The 25,406-nt window shown below is 36.1% G+C and overlaps 1 protein-coding gene and 1 long non-coding RNA gene across 2 annotated transcripts in view; one reads left to right on the forward strand and one right to left on the reverse strand.

The window, feature by feature from the left end:
- LOC127482890 (uncharacterized) overlaps positions 1–4,860 on the reverse strand; it is a 129,742-nt gene extending 124,882 nt beyond the window's left edge. Inside the window, exon 1 of the long non-coding RNA XR_007908785.2 lies at positions 4,653–4,860. This is a non-coding gene — a long non-coding RNA (uncharacterized lncRNA). The remainder of the gene's footprint in view (positions 1–4,652) is intronic.
- The window catches only part of BCHE (butyrylcholinesterase), an 87,329-nt gene that overhangs the window by 15,635 nt on the left and 46,288 nt on the right, over positions 1–25,406 (forward strand). The gene's annotated exons all lie outside the window — the stretch shown is intronic.

The following is a 25,406-nucleotide window of genomic DNA, read 5'->3' on the forward strand; positions in this document are numbered from 1 at the left end:
TGAAGCCACGAGCTTCTTTCAGGTCTCCCACATGGTGTTGGGGCCCAGGTATTTGGTCCATCTCACACTGCTTTCTCAGGAGCATTAGCAAGGAGCTGGAACAGAAGTGGAACAGCCAGGGCTCGAACCAGTGCCTACATGGAATGTCAGCATTGCAGATCACAACTTAATCCACTGTGCCACAGCACTGGCCCTGCAATTCTTTTTTGTTGTGGGATTCTAACTTATTTTAGCAGGATAAACTCTGTAATGTTTCTGCCTTTGAAATACATTGGGAATTATGACCCCGCACATAATCTATCTGCATGAATATTTAATGCACACTTGAAAGGAATATGTGTTCTTCAGTTATTTACAACAATAAATTCTTTAAATTAATTTATTCGTATTCAGATAGTCTAATATTCTAATGTCTTTATCTCCCTTTATGAAATACAGAGAGCTATAAAAATCTCCACCTATAATTATGGTTTATCTATTTATATTTACTTTTACTAATTTCCTGTCCCTACTTTAAGTTTAAGCTATTATGTCTGCTTAAGATTATATATTAGTGTTTAATTGACCATTTTATCATTATGAAATGTCTTCTGTTCAGAAATCAGTTTTGGCTAATATTGGGATAGACAGGCCAAGTTTCACATGTTTATGTCTGCATAACATATTTTATTTCACCCTCTATTTTCAACTTATCCATATATTTTTAAAGATTGATTTTTTATTTATTTGAAAGGAAGAGTTAGAGACAGAGAGAGACAGAAAGAGAGATCTTCCAAGCATTTACTCCCTGAATGGTAGCAATAGCCGAGCCTGGGCCAGGATGAAGCCAGAAGCCTCGAACTCCATCAGGGTCTTCCACGTGAGTGGTGAAGTCAAGCTCTTGGGCTACTTTCTGCAGCTTTCACAGTCATACTAGCAGAGAGCTGGATCAGAAGTGGAGCATCACGTACTCAAACTGACTCACCTTTGGGATGCTGGAGTCATAGGCAGCAGCTTAACTTGGTGCACTACAATGCTGGCCCTATTTTTAAAAAATATCTATATGTCTATCTGCCCATCTATTTGAAAAGCAGAGTGACAAAGAGAGAGGGAGAGATAATCTTCTGTACACTGGTATACATCCCAAATGCCAACAACCAGGTATAGGGCAGACCTATGCCAGGAACTTCATCTTGGTGGTAGGGGCCCAAGCACTTGGACCATCATCCTCTCTCTACCCTGGCATACTGGAAGCGAATAATACAGGACTCAAACCAGCCCTGTGATACGGGGTACCTACCTTGCAAGCAACAACTTAAAGGGCTGCTCCACAACTCCTAGAACTCTATGTAGATGTATACTTTTGCTTTTTTTTAGTGATTTCCTCAGTTATAACGATTTCTTCTTGTGTTTATAACAACCCACCCAGAATTAGTATTTGAACAGTTCACAACTCTGAAAAATACTCTCAAAAGAATTAAAGGGATAACAATTTATTTGAATGGAGAATGATTCATGAGTCGGATGGCAACCTGAAACTATAAAAGGTTAGAGAGTTCTTTGCAGCAGTGCAGACAGTATAAATAGAGAGAAAAAGAAAGCAATGCATGGAAACATTATGATTTGTTAAAGCAACGTTTGCTTCACTCTGGTATGGAGAAATACAGCAGTTACCTTATATGGAAGTGGTTGAATGAGTTGATACCTGTTGCTGTTTGACTGAGATTCAGCTACATTTTTGAAGCATATACTCTTACCTCAGATTGTACTTTGTTTACAAACTAAAACTGGTTGCAGTTCTTTATGTAGGAATTGAAATTACAGAGGCCTGTTTTGGCCAAATTTAATTAAATCTACATGCTTCCCAACTGACAGTACTGACTTTACCGTTCATGTTTCTCACTTTCCTCTTCACTCTTTCTGTTTTCTATTTCATAACCATCACTTCACAAAACTAATAGACTTGCAATATAGTTTCACTTTTCTCCCCTCTTGTTTTTTGTATTGCTTTCAGACGTTCAAAGTGATGTAGAATGAAGCCCCTCTTCAAACACTGCTTGCTCTAAGTAATCACATTTTAGGAAATTTATAAAATAAAACAAAAAATTGTATTACATATAATATTTCTTATTCTTTCTCATTGGTTTTAATTTTCCAATTTGGTATCATATGGTATGCAAAACAGTACCCTTTAGAATTTCACATTGCACAGACTGGGAAGTTACAATCTCTCTCTACTTTCTTTTATTTGAAAAATCTTTATTTGGGTTCATTTGAAATTTTGAAAGAATATAGAATTCTTAGTTGATTGAGTTTCTTTCATCAGTTTTAGGATGTGTACCTTTTATTTCTTGTCCGTCCACTTAAGGTTTCAAAGGAGCCTTTATTCATGCTCTCATCACGTGTATGCAACGTCCTTTGCAATTTTACTCTGGCTGCTTTCAGAATTTTCCCTTTATCTTTAGTTTTCAGTAGTTCATGTTTTTCAAGATATGTTTTTTTTAATTTGTGCTGCTTTTATTATTGGCCTGAAGTTACTTGAGATTCTCGTAAGTTTAAATTTTATGTCTTATTTGAGAAATGCTAGATAGGTATTTCATCATGTATTTTTTGTCTTATTCTCACTCTTATCTGCTTTTAGAATTCCAGTTATACATTATCCAGGCTATCAAATATTGTTGGACAATCACTAAGGTTGTGTCCTCTTTTCTTTAATTTTGTTTCTGTTTTTCCAACTAGGTATTCTTTATTGATTTCTGTGTGAGCTCACTGAATCCTTTTTCTCCTGTTTAAATCTGTGTTGGAACTTACCAACTAATTTTCTTTCATTTCACTTACTTTAGTTTTGAATTTAGTATCTACACATCTTTTCAAAGTGCAATCACTGCATCCCCCTTATGCATGGTTCCACTTCCTGAGATTTAGTTACCCACAGTCAACAGCAGTACAAAAATATTAAATGGAAAATTCTTGCCATGATCTAACAATGAATTTAAATTATGTGCCCTCTGAGTTGTGTGATAAATTCTCCACCTCCTAGGATAGCAAATATTCCTTTTTCTACCCACTAGCTACCCATTAGTCATTTGGTACCTGTCCTGGTTGTCTAATCAATTGTGATGCTTTCCCAGGGTTTATGTTCAGGCAACAACACCCTCACCCTCTTTTTTTTTTTTTTTGATGGCTTAATAATGGCCCAAATGAGTAAAATTAATGATGTCAACAGAGTCGTTAGGGCATAAAATATGGAAGGACATATTAACTGTTGTTCTATGTGGCAGTGCTGCAGGGATTGTAGGAATAACAAAAGAATTGTGTGTGTGTGTGTGTGTGTGTGTGTGTGACTGAATACTATCCATAGTTGCAGGCATTAACAGTTGTTCTTGGGGATGTATCTCTTAGAGTTAAAGAAAAACGACTGTAGCTTTAATTCTTTGGCAAGAGTGTACACTTTCTTATTAATAAAGAAAATATATTAAGTGCTGGTGCTGTGGCGGCTATGGCATAGCTGGTTAAACCTCTACCTGCAGTGCTGGTTCCAGTCCCAGCTACTGCATTTCTGATCCAGCTCTCTGTTATGGTCTGGGAAAGCAGTGGAAGATGGACCAGGTACTTGGGCCCCTGATTCCATATGGGAGACCCAGAAGAAGCTCCTGGCTCCTGGCTGTGGATCAGGCCAGCTCTGGCCATTTCAAGCATTTGGGGAGTGAAATAGCAGATGGAAGTCTTCTCTCTCTGTCTCTCCTTTTGTCTCTCTGTAAATTTGCTGCTCAAATAAATAAATATTTTTTTAAAAAAAGGAACACATATTATTCTTTCAATTCTTGAACATATTTAAAATATCTAATTTAAGACATTTGTTCTTTCACCTAATATCTGAGTCATCAGATTCATCTTATGTTTTCCTATTTCACAATATCCTTAATAATTTTAAATTTTATATTAGACTTTATGGGTAAAACATGAGAAAATATTACACATCATTTTATCTTATTTGGAAGAATACATGTTTCCACTAAAGAACGTTTATTTTTATTTTATGATGAAGTTCAACCAAGGAATGTAAATAGACTTGATTTTGTACCACGTGTGTATCTTCTTCATTTAATGATTTGTTGGTGACTGCATGGCAAGGTCAAGATATTTTATAGATCTTCCAAATAGGCAGAAATTAAAGTTAAAAGTCTGCTCCATTTGGTTTGAGAATTTGTTAGGCTTGGATAGTCTAGTTCTTATGATATTCTTCATGTACAAGCTATGTCTTCAAGTCAACTGAATGCCAACTATTAAACACATTGATGTGACGTAAGCAGAGCTTTCCCAACAGTGTAACCTTCCTTTCTTCACCCTCCAAAATTTCCCAGCCCTTCTTGTCACTTATTTTCTTCTGTCAGTCCTGTGGTAGCTTCTCTCTGATCAGCTTCTCATAGCCTCACCCGGTATGTACTCAGCCCAACCTCAGTCAGTTGTTTTCAGGAGCTCCTGAAGAGAACTCGAGCCCATCTCTTTGCCAACTCCCGACTCTCTGAAGTCCTTCAGATTCCACCTTTTGCAGTAGTACAGAACTCTCTCTTCACTTTGCTGGAGGTAACTTACTTTAATTTGGGTAAAGTTTCCTGACCTGAGACAATAAATTAACTTCAAGTAGGGAATCACAGTAAACATGGACTCACCTCGGGGTTCTTCTCTCAGTTGTCATAGGATTGCAGTGCCTGTTATCTGGTTATTGAAATTCCCTGCCGTGTTTGCTTTGTCCAGTGATCTGACTGATTAGGTGGCCATTCTGGATTTAGCCATGCTGTCATGGAGGCAGGTTAATGCCTTACACTCTCTCCCCTGCTCTGTGCTTTACAGGTATCTCCTGTATCCAGTTCAGTTACACAAAGCTTCTTTTTCAGTTATTCTTAAAGACACATGAAACGCTTTTGATTTCTTAAGTCAAAACAATGAGGGAGTTATTCTGTGATAAAACTAAGCAACATTTACATTTGGTGCCTCTACAGACTGCATTTAATTATCTTTACTAAATAGAAGTGAGAATATTATTTAAACCTTTGTTAGTTGAAATTATAACCTAAGCACACTTTATTTCCTTCTGCTCTTCCTCCCACCCTTCTGTAAAAGAAGCTTGAAATCGTATCTAAATAGCACACAGGTATAAATGTACATTACACCCATTATACCATTGTACTCTAAGTTGGAATAGCAATGTAACATCCATCACTAATTATGCATTCAAGCAGTAACTGGATGGTGAAAGAATTAAATTAACCACTGAATGTCATGTTGTCAGCACTATTCTAGCAATAGATAAATTGATGGAATCTAATTTGTAACAGAGAGTAGAACACTAAGAAAGGAAAATAAACCAAAACATAGTTAAGATAACAGACAGTATAGAGGCCAGCACTGTAGCCTAGCGGGTTAAGCCGCTGGCTGCAGTGTCAGCATCCCATATGGGTGCCAATTCAGGTCCCAGCTGCTCCACTTCCAATCTAGCTCTCTGCTGTAGCCTGGGAAAGCAGTAGAGAATGGCCCAGGTCCTAGTACCCCTGCACCAACGTGGGAGACCCAGAGGAGGCTCCTGGCTCCTATCTCAGATGGGCATAGTTCCAGCTGTTGCAGCCAACTGGGGAGTGAGCCAAAAGATAGAAGATCTCTCTCTCCCTCTGCCTCTCCTTCTCTCTTTGTGTAACTCTTTCAAATAGATAAATAAATCTTAAAAACAAACAAACAAACAAACAAACAAAAAACACAGCATAGATTATTACCCCAGGACCTCTCAAGTTGCCTTCTACTCTTATAGAGAGCTGATGTGCACTATAACCTCTTTGAGTGCTATATTCAGTTTCTTCAGTGTACAACTCTGTGGGGAACCATTCACAGTGAAGTCACACAGTCTTCTGGATCATGTGTGACACGCCTCTGATGTCCCCAGTGGTAATCTTTCTACAAATCCTCTGTCTGTATAAACTTAGCTGGGTTACTTAAAATTCACTGCTGTTTTATCTTGTCTATACAATGGTAATATAAATATCCTACCCCATGCTTTGATATATTCTTATCTAAGATTAAATTCAGGTTCCTTGATATATTTTATCCTATTTTGATATGAAACTAAAGTTATTTAATAAAGTAACTTGCAGGGCCGGCATTGTGGTTTAGCAGGTTAAGCCTCTGCCTGCAACACTGGCATCCGATATGGGAACTGGTTAAAGACAAGACTGTTGCATTTCTGATCCAAAATCCCTGCTGATGCAGCTGAGAAACCACCAAAAGATGTTCCAAGTGTTTGAGTCCCTACACCCACCTGGAAGACCAGGAAGAAATTCGGGGCTCCTGGCATGAGCCTGCCCCATCCCTGGTGGTTGTAGCCATTTGGAGTGAACCAGTGGATGCAAGATATCTCTGTCTGTCTTTCTCTGCAACTCTGCTTTATAAATAAATACAGGATAAATCTTTAAAAAGTAAAAATTAAACATATAATTTGTAAGCATCATCACATAACTTCTGCTATTCTGATAAGATTGTATTTATTTATTCTCTTGCACATTAAAGAACTTTAGCACAGGAGGAATAATTTATTAAATAAAAAACAAATACTTTCACTAAAATTTATAGTTCCACTGCTAACTGATTTGGAAAAAATGCATATATTATATATATACACATATACAAATACAGAGTTATTAACTATTTCAATGGGAAGTAGATAAGATTAATTAAAATGACAAATTATATTTTATTAGCGCAGATTTTTAACTGACAATATAAAAAAGTAGTCATGTTTCCGTGTACTATATAGCAATCATCAGAAATTATAATTTGACATATTTATAAAGCCATAAACTTTAGTTGTAATTTGAAACACACACACACACACACACACAAATGGGGCACACTCATACTTGTGCATTACAGTAATGGGAGTCTGCCCCACAGTGACGTGCTTTCTAATGCTCATACTGTGAATTTAATTTAATAATGTTAACATTTCTGTAGTGTGTTTCATTCTTGTTTACTCATAAAACACCCAAGAAACAAGGTAATAGAAATAACAGTATTTCAACCCCACATATTTTTCCAGATAGCTATATTTCTTGAAGTACTAATTTATTGTTGCTCTTTTTTTTCCTCCTGGTATTATTGTGTGTTTCCCAAAGGCAACAGAAACAATGAGGAAAATCCAAAGAATTATGAAAGGAGAATCAGTGTTACTTTATCCTAAATCACTGTATATGAATTTAGCATGTGTGGGTACCCATTACATAGCACTTGTGCAAATACCTACACCAATAAATTCATTTTGAAATTACACTTGAATTTAATTTTTATTTTATTTTCAACTTAACAAAGAACTTCACTATAATATGCTTTCCAAAAATAAGATGACTTTAATATGCCAATAGTATATCAGTCAAAGATTATTTTAATATGAATGGTACATTACACTGACAAGGTATGAGGCTTATCACTTCTATTATTAGATGGGAAAAAATGCTGAAGTAATGATACGATTGAACATATTTCAAATGAGAAAATTGTGGTTCATAGAAAAGTGAAATGTGGCTAATATGTGGCAGAACAAAAATTAACTATGACTCAAGTCTATTAACTTTAATTTCCGTGTATTATACATTCACCAGTCTGTCTTCATAATGAATTATTAAAAGCAGTCATTAACAATGCTTATGAAACTCATTTGATTGCAAACTGGTAATTTTAACATGCTAGCATGCTGATACCTGTCTGGTTAATGTTACAGAGATAAGGGGAAAAAAGAGACTAAAATTAGATATCCTGGGATATAAAGAAAAGTTCAAGTTTGTGAAAAACTGTCATCTGGCCATCTAGTCCAATTATTATCAGTCTTATAATTAGATTTTATGACAGATAACAGTTTATGTGGTTTCCAGAGTGAAGAGAAAATCCTTACCCTCTGATTCTATAATTATTTGTGGTACCTGATTGTAATTAACCCACTGGAACATTGTGATGACTTTGCAAAAGGGTCAGGTCTCAAATCCTGTGGGATTTATTTTATTAGTATCATGACAGCATCCATGTTCTATTACATCAAATCCTTTCCCCTCTTAACAATTAGATGGGAAATGACTAGGAAAGGAGTAATATAGTAAGTGCTCACTGCAGCATTCTTGTAACATCTTACCATTAACAGAATATAGATGTATATAACAAAAACATATATATTACTGTAACTGGTCAGAAAAAGAATTACATTAAAGTGTTCATAAGATAACTTGCAAAATCATTTCAGAGAGCAGCCCTATATTACCGTTAATGACAGGGAATGAGATGCACACAACACCTGCTCCTTAAAGGGAGAATCTGTGAAAAGAGCTTTGAAATAACACACTTGACTGAATATTTCAGAATGTTCTGTCACAGTGCAGTTAGGGTACTCTCACTTTAATGTGTCCTCACTTATTAAAAGTTGGAAAATGTATTCATTGATCCATTTTCTTAGAAATAATGTGATTTGTTTTCAACTTTCTCAAGTGTTTCTGCACTTGGAGATACTAGAGCAATCCATCCAAGTGTACTTCTTATGTTCAGTCTAATATTAAAATTAATAACACAGTTTATCATTTAAAAATCAATCATCATTTGATAAATATACACCCAAATGCCTGCTTTAATAGATCAGTGAGATAAGAGACTAGCTTCAAAAATTGCAAAGCTACAAATTCAGTAACCAAAATGTCAATTTTAATGTCATTATATAAAGTACTATGTGTTTCTGACTGTTCTGTAATCACATATGATTACATTATGTCTGGTCAGATTGATGTGCTTCAAAAAGTTATTCTTGCTCCAATTTTCTTTCACAGTCAGTTACAATCAAGATCAGAGTTCTAAGAAGCATTGTTCCACTCCCTTTGTTTTGCACATGTTCCTATTTTGTCTCAAGTTTTTTATATTAACGTTAGGTACTATTAATGTGACAGAATGATCTGGTTAATTATAAATGAAATGTTAATACTATCTAGTCCACGGACCTCAGTTATCTAAAAATAAATGAGCCTTAATTTTATAGAAATTACATTATTTTTGGATGCCAGTCTTTGAGAATTGGTAGCAAAGTCATATTTGTTTAATGACTAAAATCAAGTTATTATTTGGGAGATGTATTTTTCTTGTAAATCATTAAAAAGCAAAGTAACAACTCATTGAAGTCACAAGCTAGAATTTCAGATTTTGCTTAAGAACTATAATGCCAGTTATGCATTTGCTTTTTTGATAGGTTTTTAGAAATATAAAGAAGATATATTCCCTTAAACTTCTTGAAGTAAGAATCTATCTTTTCTAGTAGAGCTTTGCAGATCGTAAGTTAATACATTTGATGAGGCTCCATTTTATGATTATTTGTATATTTATTCTTCAATTTATTAATTCAGTAAATACCTTTGAAAATTTATATGGATCAAACATTATCAAGGTGAATGTAATACTGCAGTAAGGGTCCAGGATATAGTGTAGGATCTGTAATCTGATCTAAATGAGATGTTAAATTATGAAAGTTCTCATGCAGTTGAGTGGTATAATTTAAATTTTATAAAGAGGTCTCTGGTATGTACAAAAGGATGAAACAGACAGAAGGCCTAGGAGGCAATTATAGCCATAGCAGTGAGAAATGGTGTCTTAGCTTAGCTATAAATAGAAAAAACGGTCACATCCAGGATAGACTTTGAAGGAAGTTATGACAGAATTTACTGGTAGACTGAATGTGGAATATGAGAGAACAGTGGATACCAGGATACTCTGAGGTTGTTTATCTGAGCCACCAGAAAAGCAAAGGTGCCATTTTCTGAGCTAGCGACTCTGGGAAGATGTGTTTGGGACCTTGTAATTAAGGCATTTTGAGTTTAAAATCTCTCTTTTGAAGAGAAGACATTTAGAATATTAAAACTGCCATTCAAATACGTAAGTCTGGAATTGAAGGAAGAAGTAAGGGCTTGAGTTATCCAAAGTAAAGAAACAAAGGCTTTTGGTATCCAAAAATATGAAGATGATATTTTTAAAACCATGGAAAAAAATCATATCACCTGTGGAAATTGTAGGTGGAGCAGGTGTCTGTGCACTCCAGGTGAGCAGTCAGAGAACGAAAACATGAGAATGGAATACCCAAACAAACTAGTTAGAAGGATAAAACCAACTGAAGAAAGTGCTTCCAGGAAAGAATGAATTCCTATGTCAATTATAGATACAACTGTATATAATTGTGTGTTTGGAAATGTGGACATTATGAATGGCAAATCTGTGATGTTTTGATGGAGTGATGGGAACTGAAATGTCAGAGGAGATGCAATACACAGAAGAAAGGAATCACAGATTGCAATTAGAGGCAAATTTCCAGAGTTTTATCCTGAAGGACAGCAGGGAAGTTGAATCAGGGGACATTGGACAGAACAGGACAGGGTGTTGCTTTATCTTTCTTGTGGGAGGTATTGCTATATGTTGATTTGCTGATGGGATTGGGATAGTGATTAAGGTGACCAATTTGGCTTCCTCAAGTACCATAACTAAACACCTAATTTTATTTATGTATCGTTAGGAAACAATAATTGTAAATTCAATGGAAGTTAATTGGTTGGAACTTAGGCTGTCAGTAACTTGGACATTATGAGCACGAGTAAGGAAAAATCAAGAGATAAAAGCAAATGGAAAATAGATAAAACAACTAGTCACTTACTCTAAACATTAAAGAAACTGTCACAGAAATATTCCTTTGATATTTGTTCCACAGAAAAGGCTGTATTTGAACCTATTCATTGGTAATGTATCTTATATTCTAAGAGAATTACTCCTCTATGCTTTAAAATAAGTGACAAACCAGAAGTGGATTTCTAAGGATTAGGTAAGAGGCAAACAATTTTGCAACAGAACTGAGAGGACACAGATTAACATTAACACAAGTGTTGGGGATGGGAGGGATAACTTTTCTTGTGTTAACTAGGCTAAATAGTAAGAAAATATTGATGTTGAGATCACAAAGCACGTTATACAATGGCTGTACATGTTGTTGTTCACTCAGGGAAGTGTTATTTAATGTCTGTTAGAAAATAATTTGTTAGACTCTTAAAGAGTATGCTTTTCTTGTATCATGTATCGTATAAATAATTAACATAGACTATTGTGTCATAGGAATGCTTTTAAGGAAGTGCTTACTAAATAGTCTGGATTCAAAATCTTAAAACCATAGTATTGATGGTAGTAATAACAGCATCAGATAAATTTTACTAATTACAAGCAAATGCTTGCTCCTTTTCCAGAACGTCACTGTCATTATCACGCAGCATCTCATAGGAGCATGGATTCAAGTCCTGGATGCTCCCCTACTTACCCCTTTGTCAAGCAACAAAAGATGTCCTGAGTACTTGGGTCACTGCCAAAGTCCTTTTTCTTTCTTTCTTTTTTTGTTTGTTTTTAAAGACATATTTGTTTGAGAGGAAGAGTGCCAAAGAGAAAAAGGGAGACACTGCTTGAGAGAGATCCTCTATCTGCTGGTTCTTTCCCAAATTAATTGCAAAAGCCTTAGAGAAGCCAGGCTGAAGCCAGGATCCATTAACACCATACAGGTCTCCCACATAAGGGGTAGCAACTCGAGTTCTTGGATCCTCACCTGCTGCCTCCCTCTCATCACCTGCTGCCTCAATTCCCCGCACTTGAGGTGGGGGGAACTCGAGGCAATAACCCAGAAATAGGATGTGGGCTTCCTACGTGGTGGCTTAACCTGCTGTGCCGCAACACCTGCCCCAAAGCCCATTTGTTTCCAATTAACCACGTAGACACCTTGTCTATTTAGATTTTAATGATTAATATTATTTTTAATCTCCATTGAGTTCATTACATCACATTTCTGTGATTAGGCCAGAACTCCACACATTAGGATAACACTATGTTTATCCTTGGTACCTAACATCTTGCTGAAAAATACCACATTTGAATGATAATATTAAATTCTATTTATTTAATGCATTTAAATTAGAAATGTTTATACTGAAACAAAAAATCAAAAACATATTTTTGAAGAGCAAAGAAAATTGATTAGTTTATCAGTTTGATTTGGTGGATTTTGGTAAATACACAAATTAAGTTATTGGTAGAATGTTATTGATGAATGTTATTGCAAGCACTGTTTTACTTTTATTTTTCCATTTATTTCACATCCATGTATTTCTCACGTATGACTCTCTGTGAGGCACATTTGAGTTCAGATGTATGCATATTTTCACTTCTACTTCAAAACGGTGCCTTTTGATATTAAATGGAAATTTAGTTACAAAGCCTCTTCGACCTCCACCTGCATGTGCAGGATCATTTTTATTTTTACTAATCTATCAAGGTTAAATGCTAAATGGAGAAGTCTGTGTTCCTCAGCTTTATATACATCTGCAATTTGACCTTACACTTTGAATAAGACAGCTTCAATTCAAAGACTGTATTGCTCTACTTATTAAAATTACCATTACTGCTGCTTCAATGAATGATTTAAAAAATTAAAGATTTATTGTATTGTAAATATGAAGTGGACACTACAGTTTCTTTTTTATTAACTCTGAACAATGAATTTCAATCAATTTATCTCAAAAGATAAAGATTCTTCAGTCAGCTGTATGTGTTTGTCAGAGTTGTAATACATTAATCTTGCGCCAGATGATTCTGTTCCCCACAAAGTCCCTCCTTCTGCTGATCCAGCAGCAGAGCGCCCTTTGAGATGGGAGCACCACGTGAATTCTTCATTTCATGGAACACTAAAGAGAAAATATATTTAAAAGACAAAAATGGAATTATAGCACAGCCTCAAACAATGCTAAGGAAAGCACTCCAACAATTTACCATTAATTTCAAACACAGGAACATGAGGCTTGGCTTGCCTGTGATGTGAGAATGATGACCTCAAAGAATCTTCACTGCCCTTGGCATTTATCCTAGAGTGGATGACACAACTAAATCGAATTAAAAAAATACAGCAAGCAAATATTTAGCCTTGCCTCGATTTTACTTTTATAAAAATGCTTGCTTGTTTATTTGCATTTATTTCAAAAGAAGAGAGAGAGCTCTTCCATCTACTGGTTTACTTCCTTAATGCCTGTAGCAGCTGGGACTGAGCCAGGCAGAAATTAGGAGCATGGAATCCAATCCAAGTCTGCCTCATATGTGGCATGGATCCAAATAGTTGAGTCATCACCTGCTTCCTCCCAGGATGTGCATTAGCAGGAAGCTAGATTCAAGTACTTAGTAGCTGGAACTCAAACCAGGCATTCTGATATGGGGTATGACTTCTCCAAGAGGCTGCTTAATGACTCTACCAAAAACACTTACTTATTTTTTTTGTCTTTAAAATAACTCTTTTGCACTTGGTGTTTAAAAAAGAATGCATTTAAATCAGCTGAAAAGAGGCCAGAGCTTAGCCTAATAAGCCTCTGCCTGCAGCACTGGTTCCTGTCCCTGCTGCTCCTCTTCAAATCCAGGTCTCTGCTATGGCCTGGGAAGGCACTGGAGGATAGCACAAGTGCTTGGGTCCCTGCACCCACATGGGAGACCCAGAAGAAGCTCCCGGCTTCTGGATTCAGATAGGCCTAGCTCTGGCCATTGCATTCATTTGGGGAGTGAATCAGTGGATGAAAGACCTTTTTCTCATATCTCTTTTCTGTAATGATCTCTCAAATATGTAAATAACATCCTTAAAATAAATAAAGGAAATGTAACAACAGATACCACAGAAATAAAAAGAATAATCAGAAATTACTACAAGGACTTGTATGCCAGCAAACAGGGAAACCTATCAGAAATGGATAGATTTCTGGACACATAAACCTACTTAAATTGAACCATGAAGACATAGAAAACCTAAACAGACTCATAACTGAGACAGAAATTGAAACAGTAATAAAGGCCCTCCAAACAAGAAAAGCCCAGGACCAGATGGATTCAGTGCTGAATTCTACCAGACATTAAAAGAAGAACTAACTCCAATTCTCCTCAAACTATTCAGAACAATCGAAAAAGATGGAATCCTCCTAAATTCTTTCTGTGAAGCCAGCATCACCTTGATCCCTAAGCCAGAGAAAGATGCAGCACTGAAAGAAAATTACAGACCAATATCCCTGATGAACATAGACGCAAAAATCCTCAATAAAATACTCGCCAATAGAAAACAACAACACATCAGAAAAATCATCCACCCAGACCAAGTGGGATTTATCCCTGGTATGCAGGGGGTGGTTCAGTGTTCACAAAACAATCAATGTGATTCACCACATTAACAGATTTCAGAAGAAAAACCATATGATTATCTCAATAGATGCAGAGAAAGCATTTGATAAAATACAACACCCTTTCATGAGGAAAACTCTAAGCAAATTGGGTATAGAAGGAACATTCCTCAATACAATCAAAGCAATTTATGAAAAACCCATGGCCAGCATACTACTGAATGGGGAAAAGTTGGAAGCATTTCTACTGAGATCTGGTACCAGACAGGGATGCCCACTCTCACCACTGCTATTCAATATAGTTCTGGAAGTCTTAGCCAAAGCCATCAGGCAAGAAAAAGAAATTAAAGGAATACAAATTGGGAAGGAAGAAGTCAAACTATCCCTCTTTGCAGACGATATGATTCTTTATTTAGGGGATCCAAAGAACTCTACTAAGAGACTATTGGAACTCATAGAAGAGTTTGGCAAAGTGGCAGGATATAAAATCAATACACAAAAATCAACAGCCTTTGTATACACAGGCAATGCCATGGCTGAGAAAGAACTTCTAAGATCAATCCCATTCACAATGGCTACAAAAACAATCAAATACCTTGGAATAAACTTAACCAAGGACGTTAAAGATCTCTATGATGAGTATTACAAAATCTTAAAGAAAGAAATAGAAGTGGATACCAAAAAATGGAAAAATCTTCCATGCTCATGGATTGGAAGAATCAATATCATCAAAATGTCCATTCTCCCAAAAGCAATTTATAAATTCAATGCAATACCAATCAAGATACCAAAGACATTCTTCACCTATCTAGAAAAAATGATGCTGAAATTCATATGGAGAAGCAAGAGACCTCGAATAGCTAAAGCAATCTTGTACAACAAAAACAATCCGGGGCATCACAATACCAGATTTCAGGACATACTACAGGGCAGTTGTAATAAAAACAGCATGGTACTGGTACAGAAACAGATGGATAGACAAATGGAACAGAATAGAAACACCAGAAATCAACCCAAACATCTACAGCCAACTTATATTTGATCAAAGATCTAGACTGTCCTGGAGCAAGAACAGCCTATTCAATAAATGGTGCTGGGAAAACTGGATTTCCACGTGCAGAAGCATGAAGCAACACCCCTGCCTTACACCTTACACAAAAATCAACCCAAATGCCCATCAGCAGTAGACCGGATAAAGAAATTATGGAACATATACTCTATAGAATACTATACAGCAGTCAAAACAATGAAATCCAGTCATTTGCAATAAAATGGAGGAATCTGGAAAACATCATGCTGAGTGAATTAAGCCAGTCCCAAAGGGACAAATATCATATGTTCTCCCTGATCGGTGACAACTAACAAACCACAAAAAAGGAAACCTGTTGAATTGAAAGGGACACTATGAGAAACAGTGACTTGATCAGCCTTTGTCCTTACTGTTGATGTACAATTTAATACTTTATCACTTTTAGTATTTTTTTGTTCTAGTTAATACTATTGGTTGAACTCTGTAATCAACACATATTTATTCATAGGTGATGAAATTGAACTGAAAGGTGATCCCTGTTAAATATAAGAGTGGGAATAAGAGAGGGAGGAGATGTACGATTTGGAACATGTTCAGTCGGACTTGCCCCAAATGGTGGAGTTAGAAATGTGCCAGGGGATTCCAATACAATCCCATCAAGATTGCATGTACCAATGCCATCTAACTTGTCCAAGTGATCAATTTCAATTCACAATTAATCACACTGATAGGTCTAAGAGTCAAAGGGATCACATAAACAAGACTACTGTCTGTGAATACTAACTGATAGAATCAAAATGGGAGAGAACGATCCTACATGGGAAGTGGGATACACAGCAGACTTATAGAATGGCAGATGTCCTAAATAGCACTCTGGCCTCAGAATCAGCCCTTAAGGCACTCAGATCTGGCTGAAGAGCCCCTGAGAGTATTTTAGGCATGGAAAGCCAAGACACTCTGAAAAAAAAAAAAAAAAAAAAAAAAAAAGGACCTAAATGAAAGATCTCTGCGAGTGAGATCCCAGTAGAAAAAATAGGCCATCAAAGAAGGAGGTATCTTTCTCTGAAGGGAGGAGAGAATGAACTTCCACTTTGACTATGAGCTTGTCTAAATAAAATCGAAGTTAGTGACCTCAAGAGATTTCCATAGCCTTGGAAACTCATGACTAGAGCCTAGGGAGATTTCTGACGCCATAAACAAGAGTTTCAAATTGTTAAGTCAACAACAGGATTCACTGTGTATTTACTCCTTATGTGGGATCTCTGTCCTTAATGTGTTGTCCAATGTGAATTAATGCTGCAACTAGTACTCAAAAAGTATTTTACACTTTATGATCTGTTTGGGTGCAAACTGATGAAATCTTTACTTCATATATACTAAATTTATCTTCTGTATATAAAGATAGTTGAAAATGAATCTTGATGAAAATGGAATGGGAGAGGGAGCGGGAGATAGGAGGGGTGCAAGTGGGAGGGGAGTTATGGGGAGGAAAAGCCATTGTAATCCATAAACTGTACTTTGGAAAATTATATTTACTAAATAAAAGTTTAAAAAAATAATAAATAAATACATAAATAGATTTGCTGACAAAATGCAGCATAGGCATGACTAAGAATAGTAATTTTAATGATAATTAACAATCATATTGTTTAAATCTTGGGATATGTGAATTCTTATTTGCTAGAGAAATTGGGATTTTCAAATAAATTATAACATAATTCAACTTGATAACACATTTTTAGAATTTGATAATTAAAGAAATTTAAAGATAATGGTATACTGGACATGACTAACATCAACTTCTTTTACTATTGCAAGTTTAATCATTATAATCATGCCACTTCTCATAAAGAGCTTTTATGTATTATCATATTATGTACTTTTCCTTGAAAGCTACTGTAATATAGATTTTTTGTTAAGATTTATTTTATTTATTTAATAAGCACATTTACAGGGTGTGGCCTGGGGAGACTGAGAGAGAGAGAGAGAGAGAGAGATCTTGTAGACCAAAGCTAGGAGCCAAGAGCTTCCTCTGGATCTCCCACATAGGTGCAGGGATCCAAGGACACAGACTACCTCCCGCTGCTTTCCCAGGCACATTAGCAGGGAGCTGTATCAGAAGTGGAGCGGTCAGGACTCAAATCACCACCCATATGGAATGCCGGTGTTGCAGGCGGCAGCTTGTCATGCTATGCCACAATGCCCACTCCTCATTTCATTTTATAACTAAAAATAGTCTTTGACATTCTCAGTATTTACATTTAATATTACATATAGAGTCTAAAGGAATAAATAACTAAAATATATCACTACTCAATTAATAGTTTTCTCTTTAAATTTTGCTCTCTTAACTTATCAAGATATTAGGTTATATTCTATAATTTTCTAGAGTATATGCCTATTTTGCAGATATGAATGGTATTTTCGAGTTGCTATTCAAATCTGCCTTCTTAAGTTATAACAGAAATCTAGTAACCAAAATATAGCCATAGCCCTTAAAAGCAATTTTTACTATGTTTATTAAAAAAAGCCAAAATGGTGTTCAGTTAAAATAAAAAAAAAATCCTAAACAGTCTTATTACATGGTGGATTATGGAGCATTTTTTTCAGGAGGCAGTATTCACCAGAATATTTTTTGTAACTTTTATTTAATGAATATAAATTTCCAAAGTACAGCTTATGGATTACAATGGCTTCCCCCCCATAACGTCCCTCCCACCCACAACCCTCCCCTTTCCCTCTCTCTCCCCCCTTCCATTCACATCAAGATATATTTTCAATTCTCTTTATATAAAGAAGATCAGTTTAGCATATATTAAGTAAAGATTTCAGCAGTTTGTACCCACATAGAAACACAAAGTGAAAAATACTGTTTGAGTACTAATTATAGCATTAAATCACAATGTACAGCACATTAAGCACAGAGATCCTACATGAGGAGTAAGTGCACAGTGACTCCTGTTGTTGACTTAACAAATTGACACTCTTGTTTATGGCCTCAGTAATCACTCTATGCTCTTGTCTTGAGCTGCCAAGGCTATGGAAGCCTTTTGAGTTTACCAACTCTGATCATATTTAGACAAGGCCATGGTCAAAGTGGAAGTTCTCTCCTCCCTTCAGAGAAAGGTACCTCCTTGTTTGATGACCCGTTCTTTTCACTGGGATCTCACTCACGGAGATCTTTCATGTAGGGTTTTTGTTTGTTTGTTTGTTTGCCAGAGTATTTTGGCTTTCCATGCCTGTAATACTCTCATGAGATTTTCAGCCAGATCTGCGTGCCTTAAGGGCTGATTCTGAGGCCAGAGTGTTATTTAGGACATCTGCCATTCTATGGGTCTGCTGTGTATCTCGCTTCCTATGTTGGATCGTTCTCTCCCTTTTTTATTCTATCAGCTAGTATTTGCAGACACTAGTCTTGTTATGAGCACATAAACATGACTAGTATTCACCAGAATATTACAAATTAAGCATATAAAAATTACATGTGTAACATTTCTCATCGTGTTCTATGATATATGTTGCTCTAACACAAAGATTAGATATTTGTGTATCTGTGGCAACTTAAAGGAAATTTTTTAGATATATTTCTCATCAATCAGTAAATATGTATTCATAAAGAATATCTGTCATATCTACTAGCACTATTTTTAATGCCATCATTGAAATACTTAACATTATTTAGAATAGGTAAGATCAAACCAGGTTACCAGTTTATTGTAAAGAAATTCAACTCAACAAAATGTGAAGCATAAAAATTTCATTGAGTAAATAATTTTTGTTTCAGCTCTATTTTGATATATTTTATGTAAGTTATACAAGTTTCATATATTTTCTTTATGCAAATCTCCCTTTCACGCTCCAACATTTCCTCCTCCTCTCTCTCAGATTCCCACTCTTAATTTTTACAATGATCTTTTTTCAGTGCACTTAATGATCACATAATTAACCCTGCCCAAAGTAAAATATATCAACAAATAGTATGAAGAGAAAACAAAACAAAACACTGTTCCTCATTGAAAGCCCCTGAGTAAATAATTTTACTTTAGAATATTTAATAAATTTTCTCCTTTTTAATTTGTAAGAGGAATTCATATAGTAGTAAAAGGCTGATAACTACTTTTTTAAATGATGATAAGTCTCTCAAGTGTACTAAAATACCATTGTGTTATTGAGTAGGGTAAAATTCAGTCATATTTCCTAAAGACACTGATGGGATGCATGTTTCTAGAAAATATCACTTTCCTTTAAAAGTCATGAAAGGTTGCAGAAAAAAATGAATCTTTTATGATATCCAAAAGATAAACAAACATAACTATTATTTACTTCAATCTGCAGAGTTTTGTTCTGAACTTTAAAAAGGACTAGATGCTGCCAATTCTTAATAAATTAATATGAGGAACATATGACATATTTTTCTTTTGTCCTACAATCTTAGCTAAAAAATACATGAAAATTAAAAACTCCTGATATTTCCTTTTTCACTCCAATCAAAAACTAATGACTTCATAAGGAAATTATATCAAATAATAACCATTTTTAAAATTGACATTTCAATCCTATTTATTTAATATGTCCTCCAAAGACATGGCATAATTATCTATATTTGTTTCTTTACAATTATATTACATTTATTTATAATACAATTATGTCAAATGTATTCATATTTGTATCTATAAAATTACAGTCTGAGTCATAATGCTATTTTCCCTCTAATTTAACAACTGAACTTTGTATAATCCATCAATATTGCCATTGAAAAAAACCAATTCGGTCATTAAAACTATCAGAAAATGTTTCATCAATTTTTGAGTAATTCAGCCAAGTTAAGATAAACTACATAATGATAATCATAAAGATGCAATTCTGCCATTATTTGGGCATCTGGTTCTAGTCTCTTTTTGTCTTATCCAACTTTATGAACATAAATGATGATTATAAAAATCAAATATTTTGTATATATTTTATAAGTTCATTAATTTAACAAACAATTATGGAGTACCAATTATGATTCAAGCATTGGTTAAATGCTGTAGATTAAGTATGAATATAGTGCAAAGTAAAATTCAGTTACCAACACAGAGGTCTCCACCCACTGCTGGAACAGGGCAGAATATAAGAAATTGACCAAAAATGCAATGAGAACTGTACCATGGTCAGTGATACATAACAGGCTCTTAGTCCAGTCCTCGTAGCTTATAAAAACCTTTCTCAAGAAGATCAGAAAGTCCTCTGGGAAGATGGAAGAGGACGTGCAAAGACCCAGAAGTGATAGAAAGAGTGTGAGAAAGCAAAAGACGTCTTGGGGAGACATTCGGAGTTACGGAGAAACCTTCTGGAGAATTTAACAAATCAGGTTACAAACTTGTAAACAAGGCTAGTTTTGAACACATGCAGTGAGAGCCATGTGGTAATTTTGTTTTTAATGTCATAGGATAGTGTTCTCAAATTTGACTTTAAAAAGTTCATTTTGTATGCAGAGTGGAGAATGGTCTGGAAGGGAGCCAGAAAAATGACAGTGAGAACACTTTGAAGAACACTGCTAGGTCCAGCAAGGCAATAAAAATGTTGCAGATAGAAATGAAAACCCAAAGCAAAAGACAAATTTGAGAGGTTCCATGAATATGACCCGTAGGTATTGGTGATTATTTACCTAGAAGTGGAAGCTATCTAAAATGAAAGGTAAAATCAATGACATTGTACAGTACTATAAATCAGCCTAAGCCAAGACCTTTAATCGTGTTAAAAAATGTGTATTAAGAGGCAGGGACCATGGCAGAGGTTAATCCTCCCCTACAGCACTGGCATCCCATGTGGGAACCAGTTCTAGTCCTGGCTGCTCCAGTTTGGATCCAGCTCTATTATGGCCCCAAAAAGCAGTGGAAGATGGCCCGCGTGGGAGACCTGGAAGAAGCTCCTGGCTTCTGGCTACAGACAGCTCAGTTCCACCCCTTGGTGCCACTTAGGGAGTAGACCAATGGATGGAAGACCTTTCTCTCTGTTTGCCCTCTCACTGTCTGTAGCTTTGCCTCTCAAATAAATAAAATATATTTAAAAAGTGTATTCATAAAAAAGAAAATAAGGAAGAGTGAGGATAAAACTGTGGTATTTCTGTAGATGATTAAAGTAAATTTCTCAAAAAGAAAGGAAATAGAGTAAAAAAAAAATTGCAACCATCAACTGTTAGGGCAGTCAGCCTAGCTGTTACTATGTCAGTTGGGACAACTATGTTCCATACTGAAGTGACAGAGTTCAAGTCCTTGTTCTGTTCCTGATTCAAATTTCTTGCTGATACACACCCTGAGAGGCACCAGACAGTTAGATATGTCATGAGGTGGAAGACTTGAATTAAGTTCCTGGCTCTCAGCTTCAGCATCCCAGGCCACATCCCAGGCCAGTGCAATTGTCTGCAGAGTGAACCAGCAGATAGGAGCTTTCTGCCTCTCTGTTTCTATTGCTCTCAGCCTTTCATTTATTTAAAAAAGAAACAATGTCTTTATACTTAATGAGTTATGTTATTGCTGCCATCTCTGTGTGCTGTATGTTACATTATCCAGAATTACATGATGACAGGAATATCTTTCCATTTGCCTGTATTCTTAGGTGTAAGCAAACATTATGTTAAATGTTCAAAATAGGTGATAAAACATCTTATGTCATTGAGAAACAAAACAATGCCCTTTTCAAAATATATTTGTAATTTTGTAGTAAACTGTGCTGCAATCTACATTAATCAAATTTCTGTATATTCCAAACTTGCAAACCTTTCAATTATTCTTCCTGGGATTCCCATTCTGGCAGCAAAATTTACTGCAGTTTCAACTACTGAGTATTTATTTTACTCCTTGTAACGAAAGTCTGGCCCATCCTGAAGTTTTCATATCACCTTGAGCCCTCTCAAGTGATGGTTGTCTTTATTCCTGTAATCATTTACATAGGATCATATATATGTCTATCTGAATGCTCTTCATCATTTTCAAAAAGTTGTTCCTTGCTCCTCTCTCAGAATAAATTCTCTTGAAGCTGATTCTATCAGATTACATAATTCACTCTTCATTCTTTTATTAATCATCTGTGTAAACCCTGCTGAATCCTACTATTCATTGGATTTTTTTTAAACTTTTATTTAATGAATATAAATTTCCAAAGTACAGAATATGGATTACAATGGCTTCCCCCCCCATAACGTCCCTCCCACCCGCAACCCTCCCCTTTCCCACTCCCTCTCCCCTTCCATTCACATCAAGATTCATTTTTGTTTCTCTTTATATACAGAAGATCAGTTTAGCATACATTAAGTAAAGATTTCAACAGTTTGCTCCCACACAGAAACATAAAGTGAAAAATACTGTTTGAGTACTAGTTATAGCATTAAATCTCAATGTACAGCACACTAAGGACAAAGATCTTTTTTTAAGATTTATTTATTTACTTGAGAGGCGGAGTTACAGGTATATATAGAGAGAGGCAAAGAGAGTGATCATTCATCTGCTGGTTCACTCCCCAAATGGCTGCAATGGCTGACTCTGGGCTGATCTGAAGACAAGAGATTCTTCTGGATCTCCCACGTGGATGCAGGAGCCCAAGTACATGGGTCATCTTCCACTGCTTTCCCAGTCCATCAGCAGGGAGCTGGATCTGAGGAACAGCCAGGACTCTAACTGGTGCCCATATGGGATGCCCACACTGAAGGTCGATATTTAACCCACCATGCCACAACGCCAGTCTCATTGATTGGAGTTTTTAGCTTCTTTCCTTTTCTCAATCATAAATCAAGTAAACACTTTTAATTAATTCAAGGTTTAGGTCTTTCTCACCTTCAAGAATCACAATCTTTTTTATAATTTGTGGGGAGCAACTCGGACTAGACTAAGTTATGCGAATTAAGACTTATTCTATGCATCTGCTCTCCCACAATATGGCGCTGGGAGAGGAGGAAACAGCTTCTACACAGCTGCCTCCAGTTCAACCAATAAACTGTAGGACCTGCTCCTGATTGGAGGAGAGCAGCGTACTCGGCGTGTGGGTAGCAGAGTTGGGATTGGTGGAAGAGGACTATAAAGGAGGAGAGAGACAACATGCACCAAGAACACCTGAGGAACATCTGAGCAGCCCCCGAGAGAGCCAGCCGGTGGTGTGCCGCTCCCCCGCGGAAGTGGGGAAAGTGGCAGGGGGAACCGCCCTCCCACGGAGGTGGAAGGGATGGTAGCCAACCCGGGAAGAACCTGCAGCAAACCCGGGGAGGGCCGAGCAGACAAAAGAACAGCGCAGGGTCCTGTGTCGTTCCTCCACGAAGAGGGGGAGCGACAATAATTAAATACATGATCACTACCTAACAGTTTACTGTGCCTGAAAACACACACACACACGCACACACACAATACACGTACAATGTGCTAAGGAAGATAAGACTTTAAGTTCAAAAGAGTTGTTAATGTGGACTAACATTAAATGCCCTTAATCAACTGATTCCACCTTTACTAAAGACAATATGTACATTCTACCCTCTCCTCAAAGCTAAAAAATGTCCTTTTCCAGTCACATTACCTGTTATAAACTTTTTATTTACACCAAGAAATTAAAACACAACATAGTTTCAATCAGCTCACCAAATCAACCAATCTATCAAACCCATGCACAAATACTCATTGGAGTGTCTATGATGTTCTTGTTTCCCATCTCGACATGGAGGTGGGATTCTGTAAAGCCCATGTGTGGCTATGCAAGAACTGAGCTCCTAAAATTGTTTTTTTGTTTCTGAATTACCATTATTAATTTTTCTATCCACTGAATCATTCCTGTAGGTTTACTTAAGAATAACGTTTCTATTCTTTTTTTTAAAAAGGCCCCTTTCCTTGTCTAATAGTCCTATTCTCTTTGACAGCACAACTCACTCAATGATTTACCTCTACTAATTGCATTCCTTTCTCTTCTATTCTATATTTGAACTAGCCCTTTATTCCAGACAACTCACTGGTTTCTCTGCAGGAGGTTAGCAATTACTTCCACAATGCCAAGTATTGTGGTCATCTGTCAATCATCTTTGTTACCCTGTTGTCAGTGTTCAGTGCGTTGTTAAAGCATCTTCCCCAGCTGAATGACAGAAACCCAGAAATCACCAAGTTTTGTCTGACATTTCCTGGCCTGCCATTTTAGTCTCCTTTCTTCCTTCCTCCTCATCTATAAATGTTCTAGTGCTGCACATCTTATCCTTTGGTACCCATTTATTCCATGGATGTTATCATTCAGCTTCACTGCTTTAACTATGGTCTACACATTGCTAACACCCAAAGTTCTATATCTCCATGTACTGCTTGGCTTTATGTATATGTATACTTAAATATTTAATAAGTACCTAGAACACTATACATCTATAATTCATTTTAATATTCTCTTCGTATACTCCCTGATATACACTAAAAACATGACCATTTTTCCATTTGTTTGTGGCCAAATTATCTGTATCAATGTTACTGCCGGTCTTTTCATCACTGCCCATAGCCAATTTGTCAGTAAACTCTGTCAATGACTTTATCAGTAACTTAACCTTAAAAAAAAAACCAAGCTGGGATCATGTCCAAAACTATACCTTGGGGCCAGCACAATGGCCCAGTGGGTTAAGCCATTGATTCTAATGCCAGCATCCCATATTGGAGTGCCAGTTCCTGTCACAGATATTCTGCTTCTGATTTAGCTCCCTACTAATGTGCCTGGTTTAACAGCAGAAGATGAACCAAATATTTGGGCACCTGCCACCCATGTAAGAGTTTTCAACAAGGAGGGAGCTCCCAGCTTCAGCCTGGCCCAGAGCAAGGCTATGTGGCTATTTAAGGAATAAGCCAGAATGTGGAAAATTGATTCTCTCTCTCTCTCTCTTTCTCTGTATATATATATATATATATATATATATATACACATATATATATGTATATATATATATATATATACATATACTTATTCTATGTCATTCTTCCAAATATTAAATGATACTTAAAATATATTTTTCTAATCATTCTCATGTCTATTTCATATTATAATGGTCATAAATATAGTCATAAATGTATCTTGTAATAGTCATAAATATAGTCATAAAATATAGTCTGTGCAACAGGTGAAGTGACCTATTCTTGTAAACACTGTTAGAACTGACAATGTTGTTT

Source organism: Oryctolagus cuniculus, chromosome 4 (assembly GCF_964237555.1).
Source record: "Oryctolagus cuniculus chromosome 4, mOryCun1.1, whole genome shotgun sequence".
Taxonomy (NCBI): Eukaryota; Metazoa; Chordata; class Mammalia; order Lagomorpha; family Leporidae; genus Oryctolagus; species Oryctolagus cuniculus.